Below are 27419 nucleotides of genomic sequence, written 5' to 3'. Positions count from 1 at the left end.
GAATCACAACTTATTTTCTGCACTATAAGGGGCATTTTCTGACCCTCACATGACGCTGATGCAGAAGCGGCAAGGAGAAGTAGCAGATTCACCAACAGCAGTTTAATTTACTTAGTTATTTGACTTCGAACACATAGAGAACTGCAGCTTCCATTCTGAGCAAATCCCTCACAGCTGAAACGGTGCCTGTGTTCTTGGCACCTTCCCCACTCACATCCACATTCTCACCCTCCCCACTACAAATAGTCCAGCTCTCTGAATTCAAACAGACCCAGACTGGGGACGCAGACATGCCCAACACCGGCTGTGGCTACAGTACGTAAAACAGGGCTTCTGGGTTTCAGCATTTCTTTACCAAAAAGCAGGAGATAATTCTCAACAAATACCCGTCCAGCTGCAGCCAGCACCCTCACCTCCTTCAAATCCTCTTCCTGATTCATTTCTGTCAGGAAGCACGCCAGTGATCAATTATTTATTTAAATTAATATGTTTGTTCACTGAGACCTCATCTAGTCACCCCCGATCAGATTTATAGCACACACTCCCCAGTACTCCCCCACCTTGTTGGGCTCTCCCTAACTCACTGCGTTATCTCAACCTTTTAGATTGTTAGCCCCTCCAAGCAGAAGCATCATCTGTTTGCTTTTAGAGGGTCGGGGGGGGGGGGGCAGAGAGGGATGGATAGCTCAGTGGTTTGAGCATTGGCCTGCTAAACCCAGGGTTGTGAGCTCAGTCCTTGAGGGGGCCATTTAGGGATCTGGGGCAAAAATTGGGGATTGGTCCTGCTTTGAGCAGTGGGTTGGACTAGACGACCTCCTGAGGTCTCTTCTAACCCTAATATTCTATGACACCCATTTCGCCACTGTATAAAGGAAGAGCCTGATTTGCCTATCCTTACTCACCATGAGTTTATTGGAAACCAGTTTAAAATGGCAAGCTATTCCTTTCAATGTGAGGGATTTCCCGGTCCTGCTTGGGAGCTAGAGGGCCCTGGGGAAGCCATGTGGTCTGAGTCAGTCAGCAGACAGCCACTCTGGAAAGAATCAGCTTAAAGCAAGGTGGGGCGAGTTGTGCCTCGCTACAATAGAGAGCAGCCTGTTTTTGCCCCGGTTTGGGGTTCTGAGTTCTAAGAAATAACATTGTGCTATGTTGCAGCTGCCCAGCAGGAGTATTTTGCTTTTCTCTAGCTTCTCTGTGCATGTGCTGCAACCATAACGAACGTATGTAAGTGTGGCAGAACTGGGTTCAAACTGAGTAGTAATATCCAAGTATGTTTTCTGTGGTAATTCTTCATGCTTCCCATGATCCACACAGCCACAGCCAACAGCTTCCCAATGAGAAATGGGCTGGAAGCCACATGCAAATGGCCTCTGAGGGCCACATTATGTGAAGCGGAACGCAAAAAAGTTGGGCTTTTCTGATTTTTATCTTCACATATTTGCTTGTGTTCACTCTTCTTCTACCCATCATTACCCGTTTACTTGGAAATATCAAAAACCTTGTGTGTACATTTTTGCATAACATATCTTCTCTTGAATAACTTCAGGTTTTGATTAATGCAAATATGATCACAAAATATTTTCTATCTTTGTACCAAATACCCACAGGTGAATGTCAGATCAAAACATTCAGGCAACAGACCGTCTACGCTGGCAATGTATTACAGGCAGAATCAAAAATAAATCATACTCCATGATGGCAACCAACCCTCATCTGGGAATTTCCCTCAACTTCTTTAAAGAGATACACCCTGCGTCATGAATAATAAAACCAATGCCGCAGACTTGTCTCAGGCCAAAGAAAAACAGCACAACACTGACTTTGGATTCCTTGATTTGGCAAAAATGATCTCAGCCTTCCAGGGGGCACTATATCTGACTGTGAACAGCGCCATTTAAAACAGGGGTAGGACAGCAGTCAGGGTTTCGTTTTAATAAATATTCCTTGCATAAAAGCTACTATTGCAGTAATGGTGCAAAACACAGCGGTAACCGGATCATTACTGTGAAAAACCTGCAATATTTTAGCAGCGAGGCTGTGCCCCTGAAGCACAGCTCTGCCCATGGGCACCTGTGGGAGGCACTATGCTTCTGTGAGCCAAAACATCTCCCCAAAGTTCCTGGTGAGCAAGAGGAACACACCTGCTATGGCACTGATTAGGGGAATTCTGCACATCTCCTAGCCAGACCCACTGGCCATTATAGGGAAGGGGACAAGCTGATCAGCTCGTGCTGATTCTCTAACCCTGCGCATGTGTGGAAGTACCAGCTCCAGTCCAGCCCTTGACGACCAAACTAAGCCGACGATTAAGGCCAAGACTTTGTCATGGATATTTTTCACTAAAAGTCACGGACGGGTCATGGGCAATAAAGAAAAATTCATGGAAGCCCGTGACCTGTCCCTGACTTTTACTAAAAATATCCATGACCAAATGGGGAGCAGCTGGGCAGGTGTGGGTGCCCGCTGGGAGCTGCGGAGCCCCCCGTGACTCCAGCCTGCAGTGGCCAGGAGCTGCAGGGTCCCTCTGCTGCCCACGGTGGCTGGGAGCTGCGGGGTACCCCCGCTGCCCCCAGTGGCTCAGAGATTGGGGGGGTCCCAACAGCTCCCAGCCTGAAGTCACAGAGGTCTTTGGAAGTCACAGTTGTAGCCTTACTGATGATCTTTTCCGTACTATGGTTTCAGCAGTTAGTTACAGCTGCTCACTGTAACACACAGTGTTTAAAATAATATTCCTTTGCCAGTTATCTAGCACTCTGGACCCTGGGCTTTCAGAATGCAGATTGTGAGGAGCCAGACAACATCCCGGAGAGGTCATGAAGTGTTGTTATCCCCACGCTACAGACCTGGAAGCTGAGACACAGGCTGTGGCTACACAGGGAAATTGACCAGAAGAGCTATTGCAGAATAAATTATTCCAGAATTGCTCCCAGACTGGTCATATTATTCTGAAATAAAAGTAATTTTTATTCCAGAACAGTGTCCAAACAGGCAACTATTCTAGAATAGCGACACTGGTCAATGTCCCTTGTAGACAAGGCCATAGAGTGGTGAAATGACTTCCCCACAGTTCACACTGTTAATCTATGACACATACACTCTAACTCAACCATAATATTTGAGCTTGATGCAGGAATTCCTGAACTTCTCTAGCCTGCATTATGCAGGTCAGACTACATTATCAGAATGGTCTGTTCTGGCCTTGGAATCTATGAGCTGGGAACAAAACCCAAGTCTCCTGATTTCTAGTCCTGTGCTTTAACCACAAGACCATTCTGCACACTTTAAAGTGCCTATACTGACCAGGTCCACTGGTGCTTGGCTAGGGAAGGGTAGTTTTATCATAGGGTTTTGTTGCTTTTACTCTAGGAAGGTAACAAAAGAAATACATGAGTGCTACAGTCCTGTTTGTGGGAAGTAATTTAACACACATCTTGACTTCCAAAAAGTCTGCATTCTTCTGTAGATACACACAATATCCCATTTTCATGTACGGTTCTAGTCTGACCTTTCAGTGCACTATTTTATTCAGCTTCTCTAATTCTAAAAAAAGGAGCCATCTTCTATTTTCAAACAAACAAAACCTTCTTTTCTTTAAAATGTACAAACCCTATGATATTTTATACTGTTCTGTAGCTCAAATATAAACAAAATGTTTCCTCTTCCCCTAGCAACCCCAATTTCCTCTCTGCAAAAAAAAAAAAAATCTCTCAATTCAGGTCATTACTCAGGTTAGGAAGCCAAGTTTCAAGCTCAGGCTCGATCGAAAGACTTTTCCCACTGGTTTCCCCTCCTCCAATGAGAAGCTGCTGTGACCAACCCTTCTAAAGAGGAGAATTCAGTCCAGAAATTCTATATAGCGCTTAGCCCAGTGTAGAGTGACTACTACTTCTCCTTCAGCTACGGGATTCACCTCTCAACCCCCCTACCAAGGAAATTAACAGCCCTAAAATTGCTCTTTTCTGTTTTAAAGGTTAAGGTTTTAAAGGTTGGTGTAAACAAGCAGAGCTCTAGTGACTTCCGTGGAGCTCTGCAAATTTGTATCAGCAGAGAATCTGGCCTTAGACGGACTGCAATCCTCCAGCAGCAGAGCTGATGCTGGCTTGGGTTCACTATCCAGGTGCCAAGTGTTCGTTTAGCTAAGCTCTTCTAACTGAAAAGGAGAGAGAAACTGGAAATTGCTTTGCTTTCTTTAGGCAACCGATTGTTCATTATTTCTCCCCAACAACTGCACTTTATGAACATGTTTCTTCATTTTTATTTTTGAATCTTCACATTTTTGTCTCATCTTTGCCCTTGCTGGTTTTTTAATTAATGTTACTAGATTTCCTCAGAAGGAAACAAAACCAGAAAATAGAATAAAGGGCAGGAGGAAGCGAATGAAACTCGTGGGCAGCTATTTAAAGAGTCAGTGACGCCTCATGGAAAACTCCACAACACATTCCAGCTAGCGACAATTCTGCTGCTCCAGCCTAAGGTCAGTTATTTGTTTTCCTTGGGTTCCTTAAAATTACGGGCACTGGCATGGAAAGACCTCTGTTTATTGAGAATTCATCCACTCATGCTGCTCATTCCCCAGGTGATGCTGGGATATGGTTTGTAACATCTGAATCATTTCCACAGCTCCCGGATGGGACGTCACTGGCAGAGTGGAATTTAACATGTGTGGGGTGGGAACACGGGGGCTTAGCTAAAGAAACACAGAAACTCATCAGGAACAGAGATGCACCTATTAATAAAGAGCAAGGCAGCAAAATACGAAAGCAGGTGCTATGGTAGACCTGCCAAGTGTCATACATGCATCATGCATGACACCCACACATTTGGCAAATCTGCCAGGCCTGTCCACATATCTGGTAAAGAAATGTTTTGAGAGAGAGACAGAGACATCCTCTACTGCATAGTACCCTGTAGCCTAGGGTAAGGGCTAAGGGACACCGAGCTGCAAGCCAGGAGACAATGAGTCCTACTTCCCATTCATTCCCTGTATGCTGTCAATAGCTCTGTACATTTCACAACCCATATTCTTAGCTAAGCCCTTGGTCCCCTACTTGATGAGGCAACTGTCATTCATGCACTTTACAGATGAGGTCACCTTAGGCAGTGCTGCTTCTGTGACAAACCCAAGTCTTATCCACATTACCACACTGTCTTTAAGAATGGATGTACCGAATTATGTGCTTGGCTATCCTGTCTTGAACTACTCGACCACACTCTGCTCCCAAGGCCAGGAACAGAACTTGGGAATCCTGGTACCTGCTGTCTCACAAATAGCTGTCTAGCCCACTGGCAAAGTGTGTCAGTCTTCTTCTGCAGCTGGGTCCACTTAGAGGGTAACAGCCTACCTTCACCACCAATTGCTCAAGTAAAAGAATTCTGTGCTGTGGATCTAAAGGGCCTGAGTTCAAGACCTGTTAGCAATCCTTGTGGAAAACAACAGCATGTGGTCATGGAATTAAAGACAGTATCAGTTTTGTCCTCATGGGCTCTGCAAGGTAGGAATCTACCCCAATGCGGACCAGCTACGGAGCCCAGGAGGGGGATTTCCCTTTGGTGCTCTCCAGCAGATGGGCAGCAATGGAGTCCCTTGGTTGGATGTGGGAGCATGATAAGAAGGAGCTTAGGGAGCCAAAGGGTTTATGTGGAAAAAGGCAAAGGCTGGATCTACTTGGAATCTGCTGATTCGCACCCCCTCCTCCCCTCCCCCCAGCCCCTAGTTGTACCATCAAAATAGAGAACAAGTGTATCTGTTCCTAAGCACATCAAACACACCCAAGACCTTGAAGCAACCATACTGCAAAACCCCAAATCCAGCGTCTGGATCCCACTGGACCAGCCAATTTTGGCTTCAACTCCCAGAATTCCAGTACCTGCATAAAGAACAAGTCTTGTCACTCCTATGCACCAATAAATCTGAACCCCAAAGCTTCCTGGTGCAACAATGCTGCAAAAACCTAGATCCATGGATTCTTTTCCCAGAGACCTTTTAAAGTCTGCAGGAAGAGCAGAGGAAGGGCCAGCTGAGTTTGGTGGCAGTGGGTTGGGGCCGGGAAGCCATGGATCCCCTGGAACTGAAATCTCGTTTGCGTAGAAAACTCTATACACCCTATGTACAAAGTTTACCATGTGTTTGAAAACAGCATGTGCTGAGCTCATAGAGTTTGCCACATAAACTGGTGCACTTGTGCCCTTGAAAACTCCAGACCTAATTCTCCTATCTTGCACCTTGTGTCGTTATTTACACCTGAGCTCTGCAGATGTAAAATGCCGCCAGATTCCCCACTCTTTCACACCAGTGGTGGCATTTTACACTTAACTTTACCCAGCTGTCAGTGATTACACAAGCTGCAAGGCCACAGACAAATGCAGCCCTCTCTGTGCAGGGTACATACATTTTTGGGGTGTGGGTAAAGGCTGAATCTTGCTAATTATTTCCTCCCAGTCAAGAGCTGCTGAATGGTTTCTTCTCAAACTCTCCAAAAGAATAGTGCCCCAATTCAGTAACGTTTTGTGCAACTGAAATCAAGGGGTTAGAAAAGAAACATTTAGGCAGCCTTAGATTGGTTACCATTGAGCCCGCTAGGGAAAAAAACTTCTCAGAATTTTTCCATCAGACGTAGCTCTATGTACGCAAAAGACTCCTCTGCTCAGCCTCACTGGGAACATTCTCAGCCTTGCACAGCAAATAACCTTCCCTCTCCCAGTTGCACAAGGAAATCTTGCTCACCTGGTGGCTACGGAAACTTTTCTGCATACAGAAATGGACCAGCATGTTGAGAACATGGCTAAATTCAAGCACCTGGGAAAGCCAATACTACAATACCTGTGCCTGTCCTGGGATTAAAGGGAGAGTCTTTGTCTTGGCTGCCAACCGAAATACTGTGATATGGTGGGGAGTGAAGGTTTACTGCACATTTACTTGGGCCTGGAGACAGAAGAAACTAAAGGAAAACTAGCTATTTCAGTGCAAGAGGAGTGTATCCAAAACAACTGTTGAAATTCACCACTGATGTATTGCAGGGAGTTCTCAGGAGACCTACCACCAACTTGAGAGGATGGCTGGGCTGATTTCCCAAACCCTGGTACAGTCCCTGTTTCTCTGATTACTGCTAGACCATCCATGTCAGAGACACCTTATCCCTGGCACTCAGGAAATATTTCTCAACATCACATTTGCTTTTGCCTTTGGAATAAACATCAGGTATTTTCAAAACATTTTCTCAGAGGATTCTCTCCTTCGTATCCCCCTAGAAGTCCCATGTACATAATCTCACACACCCTGCAAACTGTGCTAGCTGAATACCATGCTATTTTATCAACAGCTCTGTATATTTTTCAAGCACAAGCTCTAAACATTTCTGTTTGCCCAGTGGTTCTGCCTCTCTCCTTAGTTGTGGCCATGAGAACGTGATTTGTTTAAACAGGAAAACAAACAAGTAGAGTCTGCAGTCCCTCTCTCCATTTTCTCTGCCACACTTGCACCTGAGGCATAGGCTTATCAGGATAGAGGGGAAGGAAAATTTGTGGGAGCTCCTTATTAAAGTACCAAGAGTATGCTGCCAGGGCACATACCCATTCCTTCAATAATCCATGGCTGACCCTGAGAAATCAGAGAGATCCATATTGTAGATGAAGATTAAAAATAATCTATTAAGAGTACAAATTATTCAATCTACTTCTCTTACACTTCAACAGTCCTGCACAGAGATGAAGGTGAAGTCAACAGAGTCCAAACATTCTCTACAGGGGGAACATTGGGGAAGCATCACTGCAAGTGAGAGCATGGTGTCCCAGATTCCATGAATGTAAAAACTGCCACAAGGACAACTTTAGGGGGTTTACAGCTTCCCCAGCACTTTAATTAGTTAATAATTCAATTAGGACTGTTCATTTTGATGCACAATTAGAGTTTCCCTACCAAATTGTTTTATTTTACTTTTTTCCTTTTCTAAATAATAATTAAAATGAATGTTGTGCTGGAGAAAGGAGCCAGATTGAAAGTCCCAGAGAAAGAGACTCTCTGTCCACAGAACAGGAGCAACCCAGAAAATAAGAGCATATGTTTCCCTTGTTCCACCCCACCATGTGTCCTTCAGTCCTCCACTAGAAGGTTCCCTTCTAAGGCTGAGTGGGATTCACTCAGCGCCCCTCTGCTGAGGCTGTCAACAAGGGGGGCCAGTTAGTGCCATTATACAGTAGTAGGTTTTTTGGCTTTTGAGATGCCCCATCATCACCCCCCCCCCAGTCCTCGATTCATTTCAGGCAGGCTACAGTTTTACTCCTATCAGAGAGTTGGATTCTGACTGTGCTGTGTATATTATTCTATGGGAAACAGAATGTAAAGTTTCTATGGCATTGAGGTTGTGTGAACCCACCAGACAATGACAACTGCTAAGGAACATTAGTAGGTCTCTTCTGCCACATGCTCTAGGGGATCCCTGAAATGTACTAATACAAGTCAGGACAGGGACAAGAGCTATAAAGGAGGGGATGTTGGGGCATCCAGGCGCCTGCTTTCCAGATGATAAAGGCTAAAAGTGTCCTTGCCTGCTGACAATGATAATGGTCAAACAGACGAAGTAAGTGCTCAGAAGCCACGAGCTACCTATCAGCAGTAGAGCACAGTTCAGCTTCTATTGCTGACGCTGCACGTCACCATGTCAATTGCCCCAACCATTTTCACTTGCCAGAGTTTTACTGGGCCAGAGACACTTTTGTGGTTGCTGCACAATTAGTCCCAATTCTCAAAGGCTACAGAAAATAAATAAATAAAAAATGCCCAGTCCTTCCCATCAACACCGTATGTAGAATAAATATCCACACGTTCGCATGCAGCCATTCAGTGCATGTCTCCATTTCAGAACACACCTCTGGCTGCCTTACAGGCGCTGTTAATTTCCATTGAGAAGGATTAGGGAGCTTAAACCATTACAGCTCATTTACATAAACTTCATACATTTTTAAAACTACCTCATTTTATGCTGATGTGCAGGTGTTAATCTCCCATGAAATATTGAAAAGAATAAAATGCCCAACAGGTTCAGCCCTCTAAAGGCCCTTTACTCCACTATTCTAGCAAAGTTTGCCATTCTCTCTTACTGCACTCGTCTTGCAGATATTTTCTGTCTCCAGGTTTGGAAAGTCAGTAAACTTTGCTAAAGTTCACCTTCCTTTCCAAGTGCAAACAGAGGCATCCCATGAAGTGAGCTCTAGCTCACGAAAGCTTGTGCTCAAATAAATTTGCTAGTCTCTAACGTGCCACAAGTCCTCCTTTTCTTTTTGCGAATACAGACTAACACGGCTGCTACTCTGAAACCTTTGCTAAAGTAGTTACATATTTTAATCAGATGTTGCATGACAGCATCCCCATTATTTGCCACTTGCTTTCTTCTACTAACAACCCCTCCCCCTCCAAAAAAACCCAGCCATTCCAGATTGATGGCTCGCAAGCTGCCAGTGCTACCCGGTACCACCAGTGACAGTCCCAGACAGGACTCCCCGAGAACATCAGTTATACATGCACTTCAATTAACATTCAAACTGCAGTTTATTTATTTGCCAGTATTGGCACTTGGGCTGCCTGGCGAAGGATCAAGAGAAACAAGCCGTTCATGTTTACAGTATACAGGAGTCCTACATCCAGTAACTCCTGGTTACTCATTTACAATGACCTCATTGGGGAGACATGCCTGAGTGTTACAACTGCCCTTACTTCACTTCTGGGCAAACTGCTGCGCCTATCTCTCCCCTCCTCCCCCCACCTGACCACAGCTGATAAAAGGGAAAGAAACCCTCCCTGAACATTCATTGCCTAATCAGGATTTCATTACCTGCATCGACTCTGCTCCCATGCCCCCTGCATTGCAGCCTTCTCTCTCATGACTGTGGCTTGTAAGAGACAGGAACCCTGAGTCTCCAGGGGGATGTTCTGATGGGCTGTAATAGAAAAGGTTACTTTAAAGCTCCTTATTTGGGCAGTGATGTAAAGGGAAGTTGTTCAGTCAGCACCACCCACTTTTTCCATTCACTACACATTGTTTCCTGTTGTCAAGCAGCTGCTGTGGCTTTCGATACAGACAAGGGAATCCTTCAGCCCTTGACTGGCTCTCATGCATTGCACAACTTGTTAACAGCGCATTTCTGAGACAACCATCTCCTGGGCCAAACTCCTTATACTTCTAGCAAACATTTCTTCCTTTAAAATTTTGCAAAAATCCATCAAATCTTGACAATAGACAGTGATATAAAAATCTCTCTCTCTCTCTCACACACACACACCGCCCCTCCATCACAAATGCTCACTTGTTAGCAGACTAGTGCCATCGGAAAGTTGCTAAGTGAGACTGTCATCACAATCGGTCTGAGAACCAATCTGCAGCAGTGGGTACAGATCAGACTGCATCTCACTGCAAGTCTCTCTTAAGGAGCCTGCCCTGCCTCCGGACTGTAAGGTGCTCAGATACCATGCTGGCAGGTGCTAAATAACGATCTAAAGAGAGGTTTCAGAGGAACAGCCGTGTTAGTCTGTATTCGCAAAAAGAAAAGGAGTACTTGTGGCACCTTAGAGACTAACCAATTTATTTGAGCTGTCTGCCCCAGCAAGAATCACTTGCCAAATCCCAATGAGGAACGAATGGGCTATGGGACCAGTGCTGTCTGCAGAAGAGCCTCTCTCAGGGACAGACACCCTGATAAGGGATGGGTAGATTAGCCTGAAGCCGAGCCACGTTGGAGTCCCGGCTACCAGCTGATGGGACTGGCCCTGTGGCTCAGCGCTAGTGCGCGGAGCGGCTGCTGTGGGCTCTGGCGCTTGCCTCACGTCAGCCAAATGCACCTACCAGGAGGACGCCGGCTGAGAGCAGAAAGCAGCCCCCTGGAGATGCCCTGCAGGCACCAGCGGGTCCGCTCAGACCCGAGCCCTGTGCACGCAGAGGCGCTGGGGGAAGGAAGAGAACAATCAGAGTGTGAGTGAGTGTGAGTGTGTGTGAGTGTGTGTGTGAGTGTGAGAGTGTGCGCGCCCCTACCCTCCCCGCCCCCACCTCTCTACCGCAGGCTCTGGCGTCTCCCCCTCTCCATCCTTCTCAGCCTGCCTCATCTCTCCATCCCCACATCCTCCGCCCCCGCATCTGGCCGCCCCCCGCCCCGTGACACGCGCCCTCCCACTTTCGCTCCAGCTTGTTTCCCCGCACGCGGGGCGCGGGCTCAGCCCGGCCCCGGGTCACTCCCCAGGCCGGCCCGCAGCAGCCGGGCGGGGCCACGGGCCGGGCGGAGCCGGGCAGGGCTCCGGCGAGGGGCGATTCCGCTCCCGGTCCGGGACTCACCGACCCGCGCGGAGTCCGCAGCTCGGGGCAGGAGGACTCCGACCCGCAGAGGGGTTATCACCTGCAGCCCACGCCCCAGCCCGGAGCTCGGGGCAAGGCGTGGGGACGGGGCACAGCCCAGGGAACCGGGAGCTGAGCCAGGAACAAGCCTGTGGCCCCTAGGAAAAGGGGGGATTTTGACTCGTGTTAACTAAGATGTGCCAAACATCCTGCGCTGGCCAAGGCAAGGGGGAGTTTTAACAGGTGTGAGCTGGTTCCCAGGATTTATCCTGAGCAGCTACCAGGGTACAACTCCAGCTTGCCTGGCGTACAGTGGGATCTGGACGTTTTTCGCAGCTGACCCGTGTTAACAGATGGTTTTTTTGTTTTATTGTGGACGTGGCCTTAGAGGCAAAGGTTGGAAGATGTGAAAATGCTGCCCCCCCTCAGTCTGGGTCGGGCTGTCTACTCCCCTGGGAACTGGGGCACACAGTCTCTTCTCCTGCAGGGTTAAGAGGAGAGCCCTGCACACCCCTCCTTGGAGGGAGGGAGGGACAGGCTACAGGGATCGTTAACATGGGGCTTCCACCACAGGACGCTCTCCAGCTGAAAACAGAACGGGTACCTTCACAGCAGCACAGCACGCAAGCCACCTGCATCTGGCAGCCACTTTGCACCTCCCCTGCCTAGCATAGGAGACACCCACTTACACTGGTTGTATGGCAATGTCGTAAGGGGACTCCTACCAGAGCCTCCACTGACCCACCCTAAGTCCAGCCTGCAAAGTCCCCAATCTGCAAGCATTGAATCACTTGCTCTACGCTGTTTAGCAAGTGCTCTCCCTTAAACAGATCCCATGCCAGCATGCAGAGCTCCTGAGCTGTTGGGAAGTACCAGGAAGCTATGCCATGCTTCCAGCCTGGCCTCCACTGTGTGCAGGATGAACCAGGGAGGGGAGAGTCCTGCTGGGAGCAGGCACGTCTGAAGCCCTTAACATTTGATTATACTACTAGTTCCTGAGACTACGTTCTTTGCACCCTGTAAGCCTCTCTCTGTGTTGCTTGGCCTTGCCATTCGGTGAGAGCCCTATGTGCCTTATGAAAGCAGAGCAACTACCTACAAGTATGAGAATCTCTCTAAATTGCCCTGATCACACATTAGCCACAGCTGTGGGAAAGGAGCCAGGCTTCCAATTTCATTTTCATTCAGACTTTAATGTGGAAGCTTTCATGAGTGATGACACAACAAAGACATCAAATCAACTTTTCCACAGAATTGCTGCATGAAGTCTTGAGGACACTGAACTCGGCCCACAGACCAGAAAGCTGTGGGATACCTGTGTTCCTGACCTTACATGCTAAACTGTGTGAATGGGCAGTGTGCCTATGCCATCCTCAGCAGAGCGCACACGGCCTGGGACAGTGTCAAAACTTATCCTTATTCCTGGGGTTTGGCCTTACTGGAAACACAGAAATACTGCCACAACATAAACCGCATTCTAAGTGTCCTCCCCAAGACTAGGAGTTCCCAGGGTTTCTTTTTGGGACCTCCTCTGCCCTAGTATCCTAGTTCTCTACACCCCAAAGAGGCACTCTCAGACCCTTTATATTCTGGATGGAGCTAACTGGACCTCCAAGCCAGCATGACTCAGCAGGAAATACCCTGATCTTCACACCAACTTTTAGCACCTACACTACAGCAATTCAGCAGAAGAGCCCTGGATTCCTATATGGGGCTTTAGACTCTGTCGCTGTCATAGATTAGTAAAAGGCACGTTGGGTGGATGTACAATACACACATGTTAAGAGGCCCACCGTATAATAGCTAATAGATTTTAAGAGGGGGACTTGTTCAGGAGGGATTTGGCATTATACTTACTTATCAAGAACTTCGGGGGGAGGAAGGGGATTAAGTCATTGTCACTGGTGCCCATAGCCGAACTGAATGGATTATCTTTATCTTTACAGGGGCAGACAAAATGTTTCATTGTAAAGAAAGGACATGGCTGCAATAAGACAAAATGATCAGCCAAGGGAGACCTGTATGGGCTTGTTCCTGTTCCATGTGGTGATGGCAATGGATTTCAATGGGTGTTTTTAGTGGCTCCCATATACTATTAGGTTTCCAAGATGATGGATATAATGCATGGATTTAAGTCCTGAGATGATCTCAGAAGACAAAGCAACACAATGTGGAGCTTTGAATTCAGGCAGCCGTAGGAAATCATGTTTTTTTACAAACCACAAGAATAGCTTTGCATCTAAGGCCAGGTCTACGCTTAAAACTTTTGCCCGCATAATAATGTTGGTTAGGGATTGATTTTTTTTAAACAATATTTCCCCATAGCGCAGACAAAGATATACCAGGGGGAAAAGTGCTTTTGCCACGAGACCATATTTTGTTCAGGAACCAGTATAAGCTGTACTGGCAAAGCAATCTTTTGCCATTATAAGCTATGTCCACGTGAGGAGGCTTTGCTGATATATCTATACCTTTATTACTATACTAGCAAGCTTTTTTCTAGTGTAAACTATGCCTAAGACAAATACCCACTATTTTAAAAATCATTGCCAAGCCTTCATTCCCATCCCTCTGCAGGCTTTCCAATATCAGGGCAGTATTAAAGCTGTGTGAGGTCCCTATAATGGAAATAGTGACTCTGACAGGCAAACAGTGGGATATGCTTTTCTGGGTGGACATCAATGGAATTGTATTTCTGTTCAGTAAACAGAAAGCAGCTCTTCAGGAAAATTAATCATTGGAAATCTACCACCAAAACCCCACGCTGCCCGGTCCCCAGTCTGACACAGCACCACTTCATTTCATCCCCCAGATGCTTCAATATCAGAAATGACAAAACAGCAGCTAAGTGTACAGTAAAAATACATCCGTTTTGTGTGTGTGCACTGACTAATTCCTCACGGCTCCAACTCAGCTCCTCGCATTCATGGCAAAAAGGAGGGTTGGCCTGTGAAAGAGGAGTGGTTCTTATATTTAATTTTACACACCCACTCTCTTTCTCTCCGCTAAATTCACACGATGTAAGGAGGTGCAGCTGCAGTGACTTCAAGAGAGTTGCACCCATTTACTGATACACAAGGTGTGAATTTGACCTGTGTCTCTCCAAAGATGGCTAAGTGGCAAAGCCTTCACTGTGGTCATGCCACACCAACCAGAAAGATCCAAAAACAGCAAAACCGGAAGGGCAGTTATAGTGTATAACGTGACTTGGTGAATAATGGGCCTTGGTGAATATTTCCCCTTACACTGACTCATCCTGATCAAAATACCTCCACCAAAAGATTAGCTTTCCCAACAGCCAGAGCTGGAAACCCCACCTAGCAGCTGAACATCCAGCTTCTCACCAGTTAAAAAAATAAATAAATAAACGAGGCTGCATCTAGAACTGAGCTGAGTGTTGTGGTGTTCTGCATGAGACAGAACAGAGTCCACGCTTCCTCATAGCAGGATCAGCCCCACAAAGCCAGCAGGAGTAAGAACATCTTGGTGTCACTGAAGGTGGCAGACATGACTCGATGACACACAGGGCAGATATGGGGAGCAGTTCCTTTTCTAACTCTAAATACACTTTAGTATTTGCATATTCACAGAATGAACTTGGTGCAGCTCTCACGCGAACGCTTTGAGAAACGTGAGGATACCTAACACAAGCAGATTTAACAGTCAGTTTGGTCTATCACTGACTCTAAGGCAGCGGGAAGAAAATCAGTTGTATCCCTATAATTTTGTAAGGTTCTCAGATGCCATGGTGATGAGTCTGGTAGAAATGACTTGATAAGATTAGCTAAGGAAATAGAGAGATTCCCTCTGAAGCACATGATTCTCTTTCCCTTCTTCTCACACAGGGCATGCTGAAAGGGTCTCTCAGGAGCCACTTGTTGAAATTCCACCTCCCAACTTGATGGGAGGTGAGGAGATAATCTTGCTGCCTGTGATGGGAGTCCTGCCCTCTCTGCATGGTACTGATAAACCATCCCTACCTGAGAGCACTTAACCCCAGGGCTCATAAAAGACAGGTACTGAAGGGTGAATTGTTTGCCTTTGGAATGCATCCATTGCACCAAGCATCAGCTCTTTTCATGACATTTCCCAGGAGAAGATACCATCCATAGACCCTCTCTCACAAAACACACACATCACTCTAAGCTGCAGTCAATTGAACTCTGTGCCACATTGCCCATAAAGTCAGTATATTTTTCAGCTGAATAGTATAAACATTGTCATCGAAGTGCAATTAATACAAATGTGTTTGCCCAGCAGGTTTGCCTCTTTCCCTGGTTGGGAGAAAGTGTTTTCATTTAAACAGGAAAATAAAAGGAAAATTCCCCAGGGACTCTCCTCCTCCTGTCTGCAAACCTCAAGGATACATGGGGTTTAACAAAGGCTAAACGTGAACAGTTTTATGGAAGCCCTTTGTTAACATGACTGCCCTCCCAACAGGAAGACTGTCCACAATTCCATTATGATTAAAATAACCATACTTTACTTCACATTCAAAGGCTAGACTTTTCCCTCCCCTAAGCATTTTGACAAAGTTGCCAGGGAATATTTCCTCATACCCCCTCATTCCTGCTTACCTTATCCTGGCCCAGGATGTGCACAAGTTGCCTACTGTCTTGGAGTCCTCTTTGAAGCTGTTTACAGAATGAAGGAAATTGCCCTGTATCTCTCTTGTTCTGACCCTTTCATTGTTTTTCCTAGTTCTCTGAAGTTTAATCTAGCACAGAGGTTTCCAAAACAGTGGTCCACAAAGCCTATTCTGGTGGTCTGCACAGTACTGGTTGACCACATGCTTCTCTAACTGTCTTCCTTGTTTCCAGCTGCTAAATTACATTAACAGAAGCTAAAATTACATTAAATATTTTCCTGATGTTACTTTTCCACATAAGCAATTTTTGTAGTTGTATATAATTGTAAATGGACAGGAGGTGTCCATTACAAAACACCTCCACTAAGGTTTGGCTTAACCTATGAAAACATTTGGGAACCCTGTTCTAGAATTAGAGCCAAAAACTGTGAACTAGGACTCCTGGGTTTTTTTCCTGGCTCTTCCAATGACTCAGTGTACAACTTTGGCTATATCACTTTATCCCTCTGTAATCCAGTCTTCCCTACCTGTCTCATGAGTATTTAGGATGACTGTGTAAAGAGCTATATGATCCTCATGGAGTTATTACATTATAGGTTCTGCACTAGAACAGGGGACTGGGAATCAGCGCTTCTGGGTTGTATTTCCAGTTTTAGAAAGTTTGGGACTTCAATGGTTGAAGGAGGAGTAACATTTTCAAAAACACGTAAGCAACTTGGGGCCCAGAGTGTTAATGGAATTTAGGAGCCTAGAGATGCAGAGATTTTACAAAACAACCAATAAAATCAATGGGAGTTAGGCATGGAGGTGCTTTTGAAAATCCCACTGTCTATTTACATCTTTAGGTACCCAAATACCTTTATAAATCTGGCTCTAGGGGACTAAGGGCCAGATTTTCAGTGGTATTTAGACACCTAATTTCCATTGGTTTAAGTCACTGAGTTGCTTTTGAAAATTTTACCCTAGGACTCCTGGGTTTTATTCTCAGTTCTAATATTGGCTGACTGTGTGACTTCATGTCTTCTCTCAGTACCTCAGTCTCTTCATCTGTAAAATGGGGGTGATAATGTTACCGATCTCCCAGGGGTGTTGTGATACTTAATTACTATTTTGAAAGCATTCAGGAGACTCTCCGATGGTAAAAAGAATATTCCCTACAAAGTCTCATTACTATTCCAGCATTTACATTAAAGACGCTTTAGTCCTGCTAAGTAACAGGCATGAGGAATCATTCTGCCAATTTTAAACATAGCCCTGGTCTACACTATGAGTTTGGGTCAAATTTTGCAGCATTAGATCGATTTAACCCTGCACCCATCCACACAACAAAGCCATTTTTGTCGACTTAATGGGCTCTTAAAATCAATTTCTGTACTCCTCCCCAACGACGGGATTAGCGCTAAAATTGACATCGCCGGGTCGAATTTGGGTTAGTATGGACACAATTAGAAGGTATTGGCCTCCAGGAGCTATCCCACAGTGCTCCATTGTGACCACTCTGGACAGCACTCTCAACTTGGATGCACTGGCCAGGTATACAGGAAAAGCCCCGCAAACTTTTGAATTTCATTTCCTGTTTGGCCACTGTGGCATGAAGTGCAGAGCTCATCAGCAGAGATGACCATGGAGTCCCAGAATCGCAAAAGAGCTCTAGCATGGAGCGAACAGGAGGTACTGGATCTGACTACTGTATGGGGAGATGAATCCGTGCTATCAGAACTCCATTCCAAAAGACGAAATGCCAAAATATTTGAAAAAATCTCCAAGGGCATGAAGGACAAAGGCTATCACAGGGACCCACAGCAGTGCCATGTGAAACTTAAGGAGCTCAGGCAAGCCTACCAAAAAACCCAAGAGGCAAACACCCGCTCGGGGTCAGTGCCCCAGTCATGCCGCTTGTATGATGAGCTGCATGCAATTCTAGGGGGTGCCCGTACAACTACCCCGCATCTGTACGTGGACTCCTGCAAAGGAGTCTCCCCATGCAACAAGGATGAGGATTTTGGGGATGAGGAAGATGATGAGGAGGGGGAGGTTGAAGATAGTGCACACCAGGCAAGCAGAGAAACTGTTCTCCCCGACAGCCTGGAGCCAATATCTTCCCAACTCTCCCAACCCAGGCTCCCGGACCTTCAAGACGCAGAAAGCAGCTCTGGTGAGTGTACCTTTGTAAACATAATACACCATTTAAAAGCAAGCGTGTTTAATGATTAATTTGTCCTGAAGACTTGGGATGCATTCGCGACCAGTACAGCTACTGGAAAAGTCTGTTAATGTATCTGGGGATGGGGCGGAAATCCTTCAGGGACATCTCAAAGAAGCTCTCCTGGAGTACTCCCAAAGCCTTTGCAAAAGATTTCTGGGGAGGGCAGCCTTATTGCGTCCTCCATGGTAGGATACTTTACCACGCCAGGCCAGTAGCACGTAGTCTGGAATCACTGCATAAGAAAGCATGGCAGCGTGTGATCCCGGTGTTTGCTGGCATTCAAGCAACATCCGTTCTTTATCTCTCTGTGTTATCCTCAGGAGAGTGATATCATACCTGGTTGAAATAGGGGAATTTTATTAAGGGGACATCAGAGGTGGCTGTTCCTGCTGAGCTGTTTGCCTGTGGCTGAAAAGAAATCATTCCCGCTGTTAGCCACGCGGTGGCAGAGGGGTGAAGCGGTCATCCCAGAGAATTGGGTGTGTGTTGGGGGGGTTAGTTGGTTTTGTGCTGCACGTTAATCCGAAAACATCAGCCCCTCCTTTTAAATGGCCAATGTGTCTTTTTCAATTTTAATCTCCCTTTTTTTCCTCCTGCAGCTGCAACTGTTTCAAAGCTGTGACTAGCATCTCCGTCCCAGAGGCTAGCACACATAAGACGACAAAAAAACCCCACACTCACGATGAAATGTTCTCTAAGCTCATGCAGTCCACCCAAACTGAAAGAGCCCAGCAGAATGCGTGGAGGCAGACAAAATGAACACGAGGACAGGAGGGATGCACGAGAGGACAGATGGCTGGAGCAACAGGAGAGGTGGCGGGATCAAGTGGAAAGGTGGTGGCAGAATGATGAAAGGAGGCAGGATGCAATGCTGAGGCTACTGGAAGATCAAACTGATATGCTCCGGCATATGGTTGAGGTGCAGGAAAGGCTCAGACCACCACTGTAGCCCCGGCACGGACTGCCACTGCAGCCCCTGTGTAACCAACCGCCCCCCTCCCCAAGTTCCATAGCCTCCGCACCCAGATGCCCAAGAATGCGGAGGGGGGGAGGCCCTCTGGGCACCCAGCCACTCCACCCCAGAGGACTGCCCAAGCAACAGAAGGCTGGCATTCAATAAGTTTAGAAGTGCAGTGTGGCCTTGTCCTTCCCTCCTCCACCACCCCTCCCAGGCTACCTTGGCAGTTATCCCCTTATTTGTATGATGAATTAATAAAGAATGCATGAATTTGAAACAACAATGACTTTATTGCCTCTGCAAGCAATGATCGAAGGCGGGAGGGGAGGGTGGTTGGCTTACAGGGAAGTAGAGTGAACCAAGGGGGCGGGTTTTCATCAAGGAGAAACAAACAGAACTGTCACACCGTAGCCTGGTTAGCCATGAAACTGGTTTTCAAAGCTTCTCTGATGTGCAGCACACCCTGCTGTGCTCTTCTAACCACTCTGGTGTCTGGCTGTGCATAATCAGCGGCCAGGCAATTTGCCTCAACTTCCCACCCCGCCATAAACGTCTCCCCCTTAACTCTCACAGATATTATGGAGCACACAGCAAACAGTAATAACAATGGGAATATTGGTTTCACTGTGGTCTAACCTAGTCAGTAAACTGCGCCAGTGCGCTTTTAAACGTCCAAATGCACATTCTACCACCATTCTGCACTTGCTCAGCCTATAGTTGAACAGCTCCTGACTACTCTCCAGGGTGCCTGTGTACAGTTTCATGAGCCATGGCATTAAGGGGTCTTCATTAAGGAGCCATGGCTGGGTCCCCAAGGATCACTATAGGCATTTCAACAGCCCCAACAGTTATTTTCTGGTCTGAAAAGTAAGTCCCTTGCTGCAGCTGTTCATACAGACCAGAGTTCCTGAAGATGCGAGCGTCATGTACCTTTCCCGGCCATCCCACATTGATGTTGGTGAAACGTCCCTTGTGATCTACCAGTGCTTGCAGCACCATTGAAAAGTACCCCTTTCAGTTTATGTACTGGCTGCCTTGGTGGTCCGGTGCCAAGATAGGATATGGGTTCCGTCTATCACCCCACCACAGTTAGGGAATCCCATTGCGGCAAAGCCATCCACTATGACCTGCACATTTCCCAGAGTCACTACCCTTGATAGCAGCAGCTCAGTGATTGCACTGGCTGCTTGGATCACAGCAGCTCCCACAGTAGATTTGCCCACTCCAAATTGATTCCTGACTGACCAGCAGCTGTCTGGTGTTGCAAGCTTCCAGGGGGCTATCACCACTCGCTTGTGAACTGTGAAGGCTGCTCTCATCTTGGTATTCTTGCATTTCAGGGCATGGGAAAGCAAGTTACAAAGTTCCATGAAAGTGCCCTTACGCATGCGAAAGTTTCGGAGCCACTGGGAATCATCCCAGACCTGCAACACTATGCGGTCCCACCAGTCTGTGCTTGTTTCCCGGGCTCAGAATCAGCGTTCCACGGCATGAGCCTGCCCCATTGCCATCAGGATGGCCAAATTGCTGGGGCCCGTGCTTTGAGAGAAATCTGTGTCCATGTCCTCATCACTCTCGTCACCGCACTGCCATCGCCTCCTCGCCTGCTTTTGCAGGTTCTGGTTCTGCATATACTGCATGATAATGTGCGAGGTGTTTTCAATGCTCATAACTGCTGCAGTGATCTGAGCGGGCTCCATGCTTGCTGTGGTATGGCGTCTGCAGGAGAGCAGAGCTGAAGGAGAAGCGGTGGTTGAATGACCCGTTTTGCAGGCCTACTGCACCATCTTCTGCCAGGACACAACAGCTGAGCGAGCTGCACGCTTGCCGTGGTATGACGAGACAAGAGCAGCCGAGCAGAGTTGCAGCGAAAGTGGCCCTGCGAGACCACCAGGAGAGCAGAGTGGCAGCGGAAGCAGTCGTTCAATGAAGACGATGGTTTGCAGACCTACTGCACCGTCTGCTGCCAGGACACAACAGCTGAGTGGGCTGCACGCTTGCCGTGGTATGGCGAGACGAGCAGCCAAGCAGAGTTGCAGCGGAAGCAGCCCTGTGAGACCCCCCAGAAGAGCAGAGTGGCAGCGGAAGCGGTGGATGACAACGACGGTTAGCAGTCTTACCGCACCGTCTGCTGAAAGCAGTATGGCATCCACACGGAAAAAAGGCATGAAATGATTGTCTGCTGTTGCTTTCACGGAGGGAGGGGCGACTGATGACATGTACCCAAAACCACTTGTGACAATGTTTTTGCCCCATCAGGCATTGGGAGCTTAACCCAGAATTCCAATGGGCGGTGGAGACTGCGGGAACTGTGGGATGGCTACCCACAGTGCAACGCTCTGAAAGTCGACGCTTGCCTCGGTACTGTGGACGCACTCCGCCAACTTAATGCACTTAGTGCCTTAGTGTGGAGACACACACAATCGACTGTATAAAATCGCTTTCTAAAAAATCGACTTCTATAAATTCGACCTAATTTCATAGTGTAGGCATACCCATAGCATCTGCTCAATGTTAAAGCTGAAACCTTTTGTCCTGAAAATAAATAAAATGATTTTTCTTCTGAACTGACATTTGTCAGACAACATGTTGAGAGTAGAAATTATAGCAAACCATGTTTTTTGTAGTGGAATAACCAGTGGACGCAAGTACCATACTGTGGTGAAAAGTACTAGGATCCAGAACTAGCTGCATTTTACTATGACAAGGACTACTGACAGGTACAAAATCCACAAGCTGATATGCCTGCTGATTCAGATGCTTTTTGCCAGCAGTCATGTGGGTCACAGTCACAGAGCTAGCTGAACCTCTATCCCTCTGATCTCTCTCTGGTCTCTCTGACTGCACCCTTTCAGGTGTCAGGTTTTGTGGATCCTGGGGTGGAATTGTGGGATTGTCCCACTCTTAGACTGGGCTCTGGATAGCAACCATGCTTACCCAGCTTGCCCGATATGGTTCAGCACCTGAGGTTCTTCCCTTCAGGAATCTGTGACCAGACAGATGTATGTAGTATATAGTAACCAGCCAGCATCCTTACAACCAAAGCACTGTCTATTTCATAGAATCATAGAATATCAGGGTTGGAAGGGACCATCCTCTCTGGAACCACCTCTCAGGTAGTTGAAAGCAGCTATCAAATCCCCCCTCATTCTTCTCTTCCGCAGACTAAACAATGCCAGTTCCCTCAGCCTCTCCTCATAAGTCATGTGTTCCAGACCCTTAATCATTTTTGTTGCCCTTCGCTGGACTCTCTCCAATTTCTCCACATCCTTCTTGTAGCGTGGGGCCCAAAACTGGACACAGTACTCCAGATGAGGCCTCACCAATGTCGAATAGAGGGGGACGATCACGTCCCTCGATCTGCTTGCTATGCCCCTACTTATACATCCCAAAATGCCATTGGCCTTCTTGGCAACAAGGGCACACTGCTGACTCATATCCAGCTTCTCGTCCACTGTCACCCCTAGGTCCTTTTCCGCAGAACTGCTGCCTAGCCATTCGGTCCCTAGTCTGTACCTGTGCATTGGATTCTTCCATCCTAAGTGCAGGACCCTGCACTTATCCTTATTGAACCTCATCAGATTTCTTTTGGCCCAATCCTCCAATTTGTCTAGGTCCCTCCGTATCCTATCCCTGTCCTCCAGCGTATCTACCACTCCTCCCAGTTTAGTATCATCTGCAAATTTGCTGAGAGTGCAATCCACACCATCCTCCAGATCATTTATGAAGATATTGAACAAAACCGGCCCCAGGACCGACTATCGGAACAAAGCATTTAGAGATAAAGGATTTTAAAACAGCAGTCTACATCCACATCTGTTTTGCCTAAAGCCCTACCGTCCTGTGATGCATTCTGAGACAGGCCTACCTTCTTCAGAGAGTGTAGCAAGTTCCTGCATCTTAGTCTGGCTCCCCCAAATAACTACCTGAACAGCTATTCCCCTCTTCAGGGACAGTCCTTTTAAACTACTTAGTCCTTTTGAACTGCTGGTTCCTGGGCCTTTGCCCTGCTCATAAAAAACAGTCCTGTAAGTTGGCTGGAATTGGGAGTCAGAATCTTTAAAGATATTAGTTTGGCTGTTGTCGCTTAACAACCCCTGAGTGTTTTCTGTGGGGGAGAGGGGAGGTGGTTAATGTGGAGCCATTTTCCTACCCTGCCTGTTTGTTTTTCTTACAACTCCCCTATTAAACTAAACCAACAAATTAACACAATAAATGTCCCAATAACTAGGTCAACATACAGAATCCATAGATTATTACAGAACAGCTCCAATACCATCATAATGTGGTTGGAAACTTAACTTTTTAATGAAATGTGCCTTTTGCCATGATCTGTTGGATTGTTCTGCGTTCAGGGGATTAATTTACAATAGAATCTGCAGAAAACTGTAGCATTTTGCCGTAGGGGTCTGAAAAATTTTGCAGAATATTAATAACTGAAACTAAGAAGTCACAGTTCAAAATTTGACCTACCTTAGAATTGTTAAAGGATAATCAACTGGAGAAAGTCCTTTGGATTATAAATATATGATCATACAGATCTCATGGTCCATTATGAAATGTACAATGGGGTTTGACCCTGTGTCCTTGGCCCAAATTTCCTCAATGCCTTCTATAATCACCCTCCAACCCCAGTCATTTGCTTTTCAGTGGTATTGTATGGATATAGTTTGTAAAGAATTTTGGCATCCTTTGAAATAGAATTAAAATGACAGAATTATAATTGTATTGTAGAATTATATGTTGTTCAAAAATCCAGCAGTGAGGGCTAAAGCCTGTGTCTCTCTAATGCTGACTTTATCAATACATTTCAAATCACAACAATCATTTAAGTCACTATCAAACATTGTCCCAATTGAATGTCCTGTTAAAATGTCCAGAAGTCCTGATTTCGAGCCCATGCTTGGAGGCATAGGCAGAGGTGCTGCCTCACAAGCAGGAGTTCTCAGAGCAGCAGCAAGGAGTCCTAGGACTCTGCCTATAGAAAGTCCCCCAAACCTCCACCACTCTGTATGTAACCAAATTGTTTCACATGCCTTGGTGGGAGCATACTAACAACTGTACGTAATAATCAACTGTGATGTCAGGTTTCAGAGTAGCAGCCGTGTTAGTCTGTATTCGCAAAAAGAAAAGGAGGACTTGTGGCACCTTAGAGACTAACCAATTTATTTGAGCATAAGCTTTCGTGAGCTACAGCTCACTTGCCGATGAAGTGAGCTGTAGCTCACGAAAGCTTATGCTCAAATAAATTGGTTAGTCTCTAAGGTGCCACAAGTCCTCCTTTTCTTTTTGCAACTGTGATGTGTGGACATTCCAACCACAAAGGCCACAGCACCTATAAAATTCCAAAAGGGCAGGGGAAGTAATAGAAAAAATAACCCTCTGAAACAAACAGAACGTAAAAGGAAACAAAAGGCCTAACCTTACTTACCCCAGTGTCACTCTCTTAAACCAGTGTCAAACCATTCGCTCTTGATTTACACAAGTGCTAGAATCAAGCTTCAAAACTAGCTTTGTCCTGTGTTTACCTTACTGCTGGGCCATGCCAAACAATCAGCAATGATGTAGTCCAGGATAAGTAACCTGATCCAGGATGTCCATGGCCACTGGAAGGAACTCAGCATTGTACAGGCAGAACTGCTTGACTGAGTGAAAGCAAAGTGGGTGCTGTAGTCCTTTGAGTGCTGTTTAAGCTCACCAGAAGGGAACACATTGCTGATGGGACCACATTATTCTGAATCTGATGTTCTGTGAGAACACCAGGGTTTGAATTCTCAGTTGGGTCTACAGATAGCTCCAGTTTTATAGGCTTGAGTTAGAGTTGCCATTTTTTGTTGGACATCTGCCTGGAGGTTCCATCACATAACATAATCTTTAATGAAAGATTCATCTTTAACTCCTGGAGATTCCAGGACAATCATGGAGAGTTGGCAACCCTAGCTTGAGTCCAAGCCCATCTATGTTTCAGCTTGAGTGTCTTGCTTCTATGTGGTGCTTTTCTGCTTTCTAGCTTGCCTGGCTCTGGTTCTCTAAACTGTTCATATCCAATAGCCAGAGAGATGCTTTCTGGTGAGTTGCAGTGGAACAAGAGCCCTGAATTTTCCATGTATGTGCACTAGTATTATATTTAGTTAGGTCCCAATGCTAAGATTAAATTGAAGACTGTCATCACCTGAGGCTTATACAATATCTGTAACATACGGATACAGTTGCAGTCAATGGAGACACCTGGTCTAAAGCCCCACTGACATAAGAGAGAGGAGGGAGCTGAAAGGGCATTCTCCATTAAAACCTTAGACTTTTGTAACTTGCTTCTCCCAAGTTCATAACGGCATGCTTGAAGGCCCACTGCATCTCCCTGGCCCAGCAGCTGTTGTATAGGGCGAGGTCCTTTGAGGTGGGGAACACTGTGGATTATATGTGTGGGGAGTAGATTAATTTCCACTCTATCTATGTTGTCACTGAGTTATTTGATTTGCTCTTGGTGAAGTGACAGGTTTACTTGTCTAGTGTATTTTTAAAAGAGTGCCAAGGGCACACGGACCATTGGGTGGGTGCTCTTTTATTACAGTTTGCAAATAAATATGCATGACTGCTCTGCTAACGATAGCTGTCCATTGATTTCAATGGGGTTACTCTGAGAAAGAATTTGACTTCCCTACTATGCTTAAATAAGATGTAATATAAACAGCAAGTTTCTCTAGCAGGGACAGATTCAGGAGAGGGTGATATAAACACAGAGCAACAGCAATTGCTGTTACACCTTCGGTCCAAAATTTAGATATTTCAGGTACAGTTTTAAACAGGGAATTGCTGGAATGAATGGCATAGCTGGAACTGGGTAATATCACAGTCATCTTCATTTGCTCCAGAAGGCAGAAAATCACGCATTGTCCAAGCTCCTGACCATATGCCTATTCTATTAAAACCCAAGAGGCTAATAAAGACACCACACCAACCTGGTTCTTCCAAATCCAGAAGAGCAGCAATCAGAAACGGTTAACTACTAAAGCAACTCATATCAGTAACACCTATTTGTCCTGGAACTCCACAACCACCTGTACTGTGAAGCCATGTGATAACACAACAGTACATTTTCAAGGAAGAATTATCTCCCTTTATGAAGGGGGCTGTAACAGAATGTGCTACTGCCATTTGGATTAATTGCATTAGTTATTTTACACCTCTGCCTGCTAGAGAAACTTGCAGTGTTTTAATTTCCGTGTCTTTTTGAGGTCAGAATTAGCAATTGGAAAATAAAACTGTTTTATTAGCCGATTGTGTCCTTTTAATGAACTTCAACAAGACACAAAATATTACAAGCTCTGCATCCAGTGGCTAAATGGAACAGGACCAGGGGGGAGCACTAGATCACTGTAAGTGCTAGTGACCTATGATGGAGGCTCTGGGGAGGCCAGGAGAGAGAGAGCCTTTGAAACATATCATGTGACCTCAGCAACAGCACAGCACCATAGAGCCAAATTTCTGCACTGCACAACAGTTCAGATAATCACGGCATATTTAGGGTAGCAGGATACAGAAACAGCCATTCTGAATTCAGTTAGAGACCATAAAGCCAGAAAAGTTATTATTATGCAGGCACCCGTCATGGTTTTGTAAATAAAGCTGAGCTGAGTTTTGCACTTAAAAGCAAGCCTCTTTGGTATGTATGAAAAATGTAGCATGTCCTTCCCAAACCAACAGCACTTACTCTTCAGTATGGAATGAGTTTTGTGAGAATTTACATCTCTTAATTAGCTTATGAGTTAACATTAATTTTAAGATGGGTCCATAAATTTAGCATTTGTGTCAGCCTGTTCTTTGTCCCAAATTATCTTAATAATAGACAGTGACTCTCAGTTTTCCATAGAGTGATATTTCATTGAAATTTTGTGCATAGGCTATAAAGACATTTGTAATTAACCTTAGTTATTAATGATTGTTCTGTCTACTTGTGATTATATAGACTACACAGAGGCAGGTCAACAGCTCAGGTAACTTAAGTGGGCCACTGTGGTAGGAGAAGTACCTGACCAATCACCACTCTTCCTTTAGAGCTAATTTGCATGCAACACTCCAGTGGTGTAACGAATCAGAAGTATGAAAAAAAAAATGCTGTGAAAGAATTTAGACTGATGGCTGCTATTATCATTGCTGATCTGATTTATTTTGGTGCTTCTGAGGGGTTCTCATAGGCCCTACCCATCTGAAGGCCCGTACACTAGTATCCAGGGCTCTACCATCCACACTGGCACGTTGGTGTATAGATTAACAAGGATGATGTTTATCCTGGTACTGCAGGAGTCCCATCCCAACTTTAAACTAACGTATTTCATTTTGAAACCACAT

At 46.0% G+C, this 27419-nt stretch overlaps 1 protein-coding gene across 7 annotated transcripts in view; it reads right to left on the bottom strand.

The window, feature by feature from the left end:
- The window catches only part of HIVEP3 (HIVEP zinc finger 3), a 493107-nt gene that overhangs the window by 159419 nt on the left and 306269 nt on the right, over positions 1-27419 (bottom strand). For 5 of the 7 annotated variants that reach the window (XM_073317990.1, XM_073317989.1, XM_073317993.1 and 2 more), the window contains one exon: positions 9828-9933. The exons of the other annotated variants lie outside the window; for them this stretch is intronic. The gene's annotated coding sequence lies outside the window, so the exon portion shown is untranslated. The remainder of the gene's footprint in view (positions 1-9827; positions 9934-27419) is intronic. 7 annotated transcript variants of the gene reach the window in all.

Source organism: Lepidochelys kempii, chromosome 19 (genome assembly GCF_965140265.1).
Source record: "Lepidochelys kempii isolate rLepKem1 chromosome 19, rLepKem1.hap2, whole genome shotgun sequence".
NCBI lineage: Eukaryota > Metazoa > Chordata > Testudines > Cheloniidae > Lepidochelys > Lepidochelys kempii.
This window is presented reverse-complemented; position numbering and strand designations above follow the sequence as displayed.